The sequence below is a fragment of the Lathyrus oleraceus genome, chromosome 5 (assembly GCF_024323335.1).
Source record: "Lathyrus oleraceus cultivar Zhongwan6 chromosome 5, CAAS_Psat_ZW6_1.0, whole genome shotgun sequence".
In the NCBI taxonomy this organism is placed as follows: domain Eukaryota; kingdom Viridiplantae; phylum Streptophyta; class Magnoliopsida; order Fabales; family Fabaceae; genus Lathyrus; species Lathyrus oleraceus.
In genome coordinates this window covers 108515425-108525334 of record NC_066583.1, presented here as the reverse complement: position 1 = coordinate 108525334, position 9910 = coordinate 108515425, and positions in this window count along the sequence as shown.

Here is a 9910-nt window from a genome sequence, read left to right as displayed (position 1 = left end):
CTGAAAATTTGGACACCAATGCTTAATCGTCAGGTAATGATCGTATATGAACCAAGGGTCATTCTCCATAGTTATCCTTTTGTCATCCTCATGAGAAAATGCTATCAGATAATAATCATTACTCAGGTCAATGATTCTGATAACACCATTATTCACCCACATTGGTTTCAATCTCGTGTCAAGTGCCTTGTAGTCAACTTTCTCCCTAAGAGCTTAACAATCACTCCTTTTCTTCAGGGTCGGTGAATCATTTTCTCCCAAAGTTCAAACAGTACAAAGGTTGGACAGTCGTACTCCCCTACCTTATATTCTAAAATCTTCATACCTCCTCCCTCCTCCTGGTGATTACCTTCAAATAGTTCTTCCTCAACCTCCATGTTTATATAAGGAATGATTGAAGAACCAATTAAAATATCCCGATACGATTTACTCATGCCAAGAGTTGATTCCCTTGTCACCATCATTCCATCTAGCGTGACATCTTTAATATTCTTTGTACTCCTTTCTTGCAAGTCAATCTCATCAACACTCTTGCCCATATTTTTCAGCAAAATAAACCCTAGTAGAGGATTCATACGAAATAATTGAATGTGACACTTTTAAGGGTTTATGAGTTTTCCTTAATTAAAAATTGAATGCAACATCAATTTTTTGAGATAATGCAATTTCAATAGTGTCTAATGTAACATATAATTAAATTGAATTATCTTATACGGAAAAAGTGAACTATTAATTCAAGTCGGGGCAAAGCGTGTCATTTTTCAATTAATTCAACATTTTACACTAAAATATTTATATTATTAATCGAAATTTATAAAACTTAAGTAGTGGTTAAAGTAAATGTTACTCTATTTTTTAAATCTACATTCTTTAAAATTTATTTATTTGATGTTTTTTTTAAATAACATGAGTACAATTATAATCACAATAACAAAATATTATTGATCTATATGTTTTTATACTTCAAATATTTTTATAAATGATGTTATTTTTATAAACTGGAACGATTTTACTATTAATTTAAATATTTTTAAAAATAAAACCAAAACCAAAATAATATTTATATACGAGGAAAAATATATTATTGATCAAAATATTTTTATATACGAAATAATTATACTTATAGTCTAGAAGTTTTTGCCAAAATAACCCAATTTTTCAAGGAAAATCCCAAAATAACCTTGTTTTCAAAAAAAATCCCAAAGTACCTCATTCCAATTGGCGACTCCTCTTAAAAATAGAGTGCATGCGCCAAATGGGTTGGCTAGGGCACATGGTGCAACCAATCCAATTGACGCCCATGTGTATTTTTCCAAAGGAGACGCCAAACTTTGCAATTTTTTTGTTATAAATAGAGGTGTTGTGTGAATCATTTTTCCACATCTCATTTCATCATTTGGAAATCATGTTTGGTGTTCGTTGCCGCTATAGAAAGGTGATTTATGCGAGAGACAAATCTCATATTTTGATGCTCTTCTGGAACATCACTATTTTCGATCAACTGAAGAGGGAGCTAGTTCGTTGGTTAGATGGGAAAATACCATAAGGGAAAAAAATTAGAAGCGTTGAGAGACTCGACAATATGTTTAAGTGGGTGCGAATGAAAACTGATAAGATGCCAGGGAAATGATGTTCGAATGAGATGCCATCACTTTGATTGTTGTAATCCGTTAGAAATATTCTATTTTCAGTTTGCTTATGTTGTAGTGATGTTTGTTGTGAACCTCGTTGTAACAAAAACTTAATGATATATAAAAATTGAAGGCTACAAAAATACAATGTTACAAAAAGATTATGACCTAGATGATGCTCCTCGATTGGGACAGTTGTTCTTGTTGTGTCTTAGTTGACGATAAATACTACATAGTCTTATCATTTTATCCGTCGTATCCATTTCTGTCCTAATACATGTGTTGTTTGACCTTCCTTTTTTCTTTCTACACATCTCGTCGTTATGCCAAACTATGTCACCTTCGTATGGAGGCCAGTATTCCTCCATTGATAGCACCGAGAAGCTTTTATTATATACATTCATGACGGTGACGGCCTTGTACACATCAGATAAATGGTTGTAAGCGTCTTGGCGAGTATATGCGCATGCTGCAATGACATGGGAGCAAGGAATACGGAAGGTCTTAAACTTTCCATAGTCGCACCAACTTCTGTTTAGTCTAACCATATAAGCAAAATTTGGTCTCCCCTCGTTGTGATACATTGTTTCCTAGACGCTGAAATTTTGCCTATGACGGTCAAAGACTGTTACAGCGTGTGTGCTAGCTTTGATGCTCTCCTCTTTCATGAATTTCATGCAACACTCACTGAATACTTGCCCAGACATTAACACCGCACTCCATCTTTCACCTTTGGTTGCGAACGTAGAAGCCAACCTATAATAGGTCGATCTGACCAAGGCGGTTATTGGAAGATTTCTAATTCCGTTGAATACCTCGTTCATGCATTCCACTAGGTTTGTTGTCATGTGACCCCATCGACAACCTCCGTCAAATACCCTTGTCCACTGCTCTACTGGTATGCTATTTAGCCATCTTCCTGTGTCTTTATTAGACAATCTAATTTCATCACGATAATATTGAAATGACAGCTGAGTTAGAGCACACCCATCATTCACCAACTTCTTGCGAAGATTCTTATCTTTTATTGCACGCATGAAGTTTTTTGCAATATGTCTAATGCAATAGACATGGGTAGAAGAAGGATTATGCCATCCGTTGTCATGGTTGTTGTAGGCACTCTCAGAAATCAACCAAAGATTGGCTTGTGAAGCCACATGCGTTCTGAGATGTCGAAGAAAGAAACCCCATCCACCAGTCGTTTCACCTTCAACTAGAGCAAAGGCAATGAGAAAGACATTGTTATTTCCGTCTTGTGCAACCTCCATAAGCAAAGTACCCTTGTATTTGTCGTATAACCAAGTGCCATCAATTTGAATAATAGGTTTGCAGAATGCAAAACCTTTGATGCATGGGTCAAACGCCCAAAAGAGACGGTGAAAGATTATATTACCTATAACACAGGTTCCGCCTGGCATCATTGTTGGCAATGTCTGTAACACCCTTCTAAAATACCCCAAATATTTAATAACAACAACAAATATATATATATATATATATATATATATATATATATATATATATATATATATATATATATATATATATATATATATATATATATATATATATATATATATATATATATATATATATATATATATCCGAGTAATCATGCACCAAGGGTGTCACACAACATTTCACACCATAAAACTGCCATGCTCTTTATTTAATCAAAATAACATCTTTGCATAATTCGCAGCGGATAAAATCAACCAACCATTCAAAGCATATAAAGTTTTACAGGTAAAAAGGTTCAACAACCAATAATAAAACAATTAAAACATCCCATCCCGATGTTACATCTATCAGAGCACGACCCACTAAGTAGACTACACTAGACTCCAAGCATTAGCTTCTACTCAACTCATTGCTCGTTACCTGAAAAATAGTTGTAAGGGTGAGTTCCTCAATCGATATAACAAACATTATAAATTATCATGTTATGTTAAGTAAATTTACACGTTAATCACCCTAATCATATCATGCATTCAGTAACGACACATCAACTCAATTCTCATACTCAATATCAACGTAAAATGCAACTCAATAACGACATAGAATGCAACTCAATAACAACATAAAATGCAACTCAAATGAGACTCGACTCATCATGCATGTGGTACCATTCGGAGTAAAACTCCCAACTTAAAATCATTGCCATTTTAGTGGGCATCAAGGCATAAGCCTTCAACTTTCAACTTAAAATTTTGCCAATCCAGGCCAACGTGGTGTGAGCAAAGCTCCAATTTTTGCCAATCCAGGCCAACGTGGTGTGAGCAAAGCTCCGACTTAATGCATATGAATGTACATGGCATACACGACTTTAAATTCCGACAACATAATAATAACAGCAACACAACAATGTTTTCAACATAATCAACTTATAATCAACGTTGGCTCATCAAGCCTACAACTCAGTATTTTCAACAACTTAACACAACTTATCAACATATTTATATCACCACTTCATAACATAAACTCAACAAAATTACTCATCGAAATCAACGAGAATATGCCAATCACCAATTATGTTCACAACATTAAAATATCAAATTTTCCAATTTCCAACAGTGTTAACCGGTTAACGCCCTGGGTTAACCGGTTAACGCAGGACAAAAATACATTTTCTGGCAAAACGCAACAGTGTTAACCGGTTAACGCCCTGGGTTAACCGGTTAACGCAGGCAAAACAGCACATTTTCACAAATTATAATAGTGTTAACCGGTTAACACCCTGGGTTTAACGCAGGCAAAACAGCAGTCCCTGCGCTAACACAAGGCAGAATGCAGAGTTCTCCGCATTTTCCGCCGTTGGAGGACTTCCGGACCTCCGATTCCAATTCCGTAAAAAGCTATACGTTCGGAAATTCACAACTAACCCAAACACATATTCAATTACAGCCTAAACACAGTTTCATCCAACGTAATTTTCCAGCATTCATAATCCCAATTAGGGTCAATTCAACGGCTATCACTACCCATGACATGTTAATCTATAATACCCATCAAACGACGATAAACCCCCCTTACCTGAGATAATCCGGCAATCTCTAAGCTTCAAGCTCTTCTCCAACCTTTGCTCTCTGGTTCTTCCTCTTTGCCCCTTTCTCCTCTTCTCTGCAACTTCTCAGTTTTCACGTAAAACCCTTTTACAAAATTGAAAACTTTTTTTCCTTATTTCCAACTTATATATTTTCCAATAATTATTATTCCAAATAATAATAATAATAATAATCCAATAATTCAATTTATTTAATTAAATTAATAAATATATTATTATTAACTTAATTTAAATAATTCTCTTATTTTATTCGGGGTGTTACAACTCTCCCCCACTAAAAGAGTTTTCGTCCTCGAAAACATACCTCAAGCAAATAACTCCGGATAAGACTCCTTCATCTGACTCTCCAGTTCCCAAGTCACATTGCCACCTGCTGGTCCTCCCCAAGCTACTTTCACTAAAGCAATCTCTTTACCCCGCAACTGCTTCAACTCTCGATCCTCAATCCTCATAGGCGATATTTCAACAGTCAGGTTATCTCTCACCTGTACATCATCTACTTGGATTACATGCGACGGATCATGAATGTACCTCCTCAACTGAGACACATGAAAAACCTCATGCAAATTCGCAAGTGACGGCGGTAAAGCGATACGATAGGCTACTTCTCCTATCCTCTCCAAAATCTGATAAGGACCAATAAATCGAGGTGTCAACTTCTTTGACTTCAAAGCTCGACCAACCCCAGTTATCGGAGTAACACGAAGAAACACGTGATCTCCCTCTCGGAACTCAAGTGATTTCCTCCTCTTGTCATGATAACTCTTCTGACGACTCTGAGCAATTCTCATCTTCTCCTGAATCATTTTAATCTTTTCCGTAGTTTGTTGAACAATCTCCGGTCCAACCACAGCACTCTCACCGGACTCATACCAACATAAAGGTGTCCGACATCTCCTACCATACAAAGCTTCAAACGGTGCCATACCAATACTCGAATGAAAACTATTGTTGTAGGTAAACTCAATCAAAGGTAAATAACAATCCCAAGCACCTCCCTTCTCCAAAACACAAGCTCTCAAAAGATCCTCTAGTGATTGAATCGTCCTCTCAGTCTGACCATCAGTCTGCGGATGATATGCAGAACTCAATCTCAGTTTAGTTCCCAAAGCTCTCTACAAACCTTCCCAGAACTTCGATGTAAATCTAGGATCTCTGTCCGAAACAATACTAGACGGAATACCATGCAAACTTACAATCTTCTCAATATACAACTCGGCTAATCTCTCTATCGGATAATCCATTCTGATCGGAATGAAATGAGCCGACTTTGTCAATCTGTCAACAATCACCCAAATAGCTTCAAAATTCTTAATTGTCCTCGGCAAACCAGAAACAAAATCCATACTGATACTATCCCACTTCCACTCTGGAATAGCCAACGGTTGCATTAGCCCAGACGGCTTCTGATGCTCAATCTTTGACTTCTGACAAGTCAAACAAGAATAAACAAAACTCGCAATTTCTTTCTTCATTCCCGGCCACCAAAATAACTTTTTCAAATCATGATACATCTTCGTAGCTCCAGGATGAATACTCAGACCACTACGATGTCCTTCTTCAAGAATACTCTTCTTAAGTTCGGTAACATCCGGAATACACACCCGATTACCAAATTTCAAAACACCATTCTCATCAACTCTGAATTCGCCACCTTGACCTTGATTCACTAGAGTCAACTTATCAACCAAAAGCACATCGGATTTCTGACCCTCTCTGATCTCATCCAGAATACCACTTGTTAATTTCAACATTCCCAATTTAACACTATTGTGAGTACTCTCACACACCAAACTCAAGTCTCTAAACTGCTCAATTAAATCCAATTCCTTAACCATTAGCATAGACATATGTAATGATTTCCGACTCAATGCATCAGCCACTACGTTTGCTTTACCCGGATGGTAATTCAAACCAAAGTCATAATCCTTCAGAAACTCTAACCATCTTCTCTGTCTCATATTCAGCTCTTTCTGATCAAACAAATACTTTAAACTTTTATGGTCACTGAAAACCTCAAATCTTGACCCGTACAAGTAATGCCTCCATAACTTCAGAACAAACACCACAGCTGCCAACTCTAAATCGTGCGTCGGGTAGTTCCTCTCATGAACCCTTAGCTGTCTCGAAGCATAAGCTATAACCTGCTTATTCTGCATCAACACACCACCCAAACCCAACAATGAAGCATCACAGTAAACCTCAAATGATTCCGACGGACTCGGTAATATCAGAATAGGAGCAGTAGTCAACCTCCTCTTTAACTCTTGGAAACCTCCTTCACATTTTGAGTTCCAAACAAACGCTTGCCCCTTCCTAGTCAACATCGTCAATGGTAACGCCAACTTAGAAAATCCCTCGATGAACTTCCTATAATAACCAGCCAAACCAAGGAAACTTCGAATCTCAGCAACAGACTTCGGAGCTTCCCACTTAGATACCGCTTCTATCTTAGAAGGATCAACAGCAACACCACCTCTTGAAATCACATGACCAAGAAAACTAACCTCTTCTAACCAAAATTCACATTTAGAGAGTTTAGCAAATAACTTCTTTTCTCGTAGAATTTCCAAAACCACTCTCAAATGTTCAGCATGCTCTTCTTCAGATTTCGAATACACCAAAATGTCATCAATAAACACCACAACAAACTTGTCTAGGTACGGATGGAAAATCCTATTCATATACTCCATAAATACTCCAGGCGCATTAGTCACACCAAAAGGCATTACAGAATACTCATAATGTCCATACCTTGTTCTGAAAGCAGTCTTCTGAATATCCTCGGTTTTCACACGTATCTGATGATACCCAGATCTCAAATCTATTTTGCTGAACACACTTGCACCAACCAACTGATCCATCAAATCATCAATCCTCGGCAAAGGATACCGGTTCTTGATCGTCACTTTATTCAGTTGCCTGTAGTCCACACACAACCTCATAGTACCTTCTTTCTTCTTAACCAATAGCACTGATGCACCCCACGGTGACACACTCGGACGAATAAATTTCTTATCCAACAGATCTTCCAACTGACCCTTTAATTCAGTTAACTCAACAGCAGACATACGATACGGAGCCATCGATATCGGCCTAGTACCAGGTACCAAATCAATCGAGAACTCCACTTCGCGTTCTGGTGGTAATTCATTCACCTCTTCCAGAAACACATCAGGAAAATCACACACCACGGCTAGATCGCCAATCACCAGTTTATCTTTAGCCTCCAGAGTCGCTAACAGCATAAACAACTCCGCCCCATCTGCTACTTCTTCATTCACTTGCCTTGCTGATAGAAACAAACTCTTTCCCTCCTCAATCTCAGGAAAGACCACCGTCTTATGAAAACAATTGATAGAAACTCGGTTAAACACCAACCAGTTCATACCCAGAATAACATCAATCTGCACTAGTGGAAGACACACTAGATCCATTCTAAAGTCTCTACCAAAAATACTCAAAGGACAATTTAAACAAACCGAAGTAGTAGTCACTGAACCCTTCGCAGGAGTATCAATCACCATACTACCAAACATCTCAGCTATCTCTAACTTAAGTTTCACAGCACAATCCAAAGATATAAAGGAATGAGTCGCACCTGTGTCAATAATAGCTACAAGAGGAAAGCCATTAATATAACACGTACCTCGGATAAGTCTGTCCTCACTGGAGGTTTGAGTCCCGGTCAATGCGAACACCCTCCCCGTCTGAGATTTCTTTGGCTTCTGACACTGACTTCCAATATGCCCTTCTTCGCCACAATTAAAACAAATCACTTCCTTGTGCTTGCAATCAGCTATTGCATGACCAATCTTACCACAGCGAAAACACCTCTTTACTTCAGCAGTGCATACATTACTCTTATGACCAGCCTGACCACATTTGAAGCAAACTATACCAGCAGGAGCACCTCCCCCACTAGCTCTCTGAGCCGGAGCAGCTCTTTGCTTCCCTTTTCCAGCTGGAGCATCATACGGCTTGCCACGATTTTGATGTTGCTTGCCTCTGCGGTCACTGACAATCTTGTAATGAGCATTATTGTCTTCTTCAAATATCCTGCAGTTATCAACCAATTCAGTAAAAATGCGTATCTTTTGATACCCAACAGCCTTCTTAATTTCAGAGCGCAGTCCGTTTTCAAACTTGATGCACTTTGAAAATTCAGCACCAGCACCAGTGTAATGAGGATAAAATTTGGACAGCTCCACAAATTTCGCAGCATAATCAGTGACAGACATGTTTCCTTGCTTCAGCTCAAGGAACTCAATTTCCTTCTTACCACGGACATCTTCTGGATAATACTTTCTCAGAAATTCCCTACGGAATACATCCCAAGTAATGGCTTCACCTGCCACGGTCAACCTCTCGTGAGTCTCTAGCCACCAGTCATCAGCTTCGACTGCTAGCATGTGAGTACCATACCGAACCTTCTGAGCTGGAGCGCAATCCATAACACGGAAGATTCTCTCAATCTCTTTCAACCATCCAAAGGCTGCATCTGGATCATGCTTCCCTTTAAACACCGGCGGATTCTCTCTTTGAAAAGTCGCCAAGCTACGTGATCCAGCATCACCACCAGCATTTGGCAAGTTCTGCACAGCTTGTGCCATTGCTTGCATTGCGGCAGCCATTGCAGCGTCATTCCTTCCAGCCATTTCAACTTATCACTACAACACAACTTAAAAGTTAGACTAGTAACAATTACACAATTGTTAGACAGTAACGACACGACAACTGGCCGGACAGACCAACCTGCTCTGATACCACTAATGTAACACCCTTCTAAAATACCCCAAATATTTAATAACAACAACAAATATATATATATATATATATATATATATATATATATATATATATATATATATATATATATATATATATATATATATATATATATATATATATATATATATATATATATATATATATATCCGAGTAATCATGCACCAAGGGTGTCACACAACATTTCACACCATAAAACTGCCATGCTCTTTATTTAATCAAAATAACATCTTTGCATAATTCGCAGCGGATAAAATCAACCAACCATTCAAAGCATATAAAGTTTTACAGGTAAAAAGGTTCAACAACCAATAATAAAACAATTAAAACATCCCATCCCGATGTTACATCTATCAGAGCACGACCCACTAAGTAGACTACACTAGACTCCAAGCATTAGCTTCTACTCAACTCATTGCTCGTTACC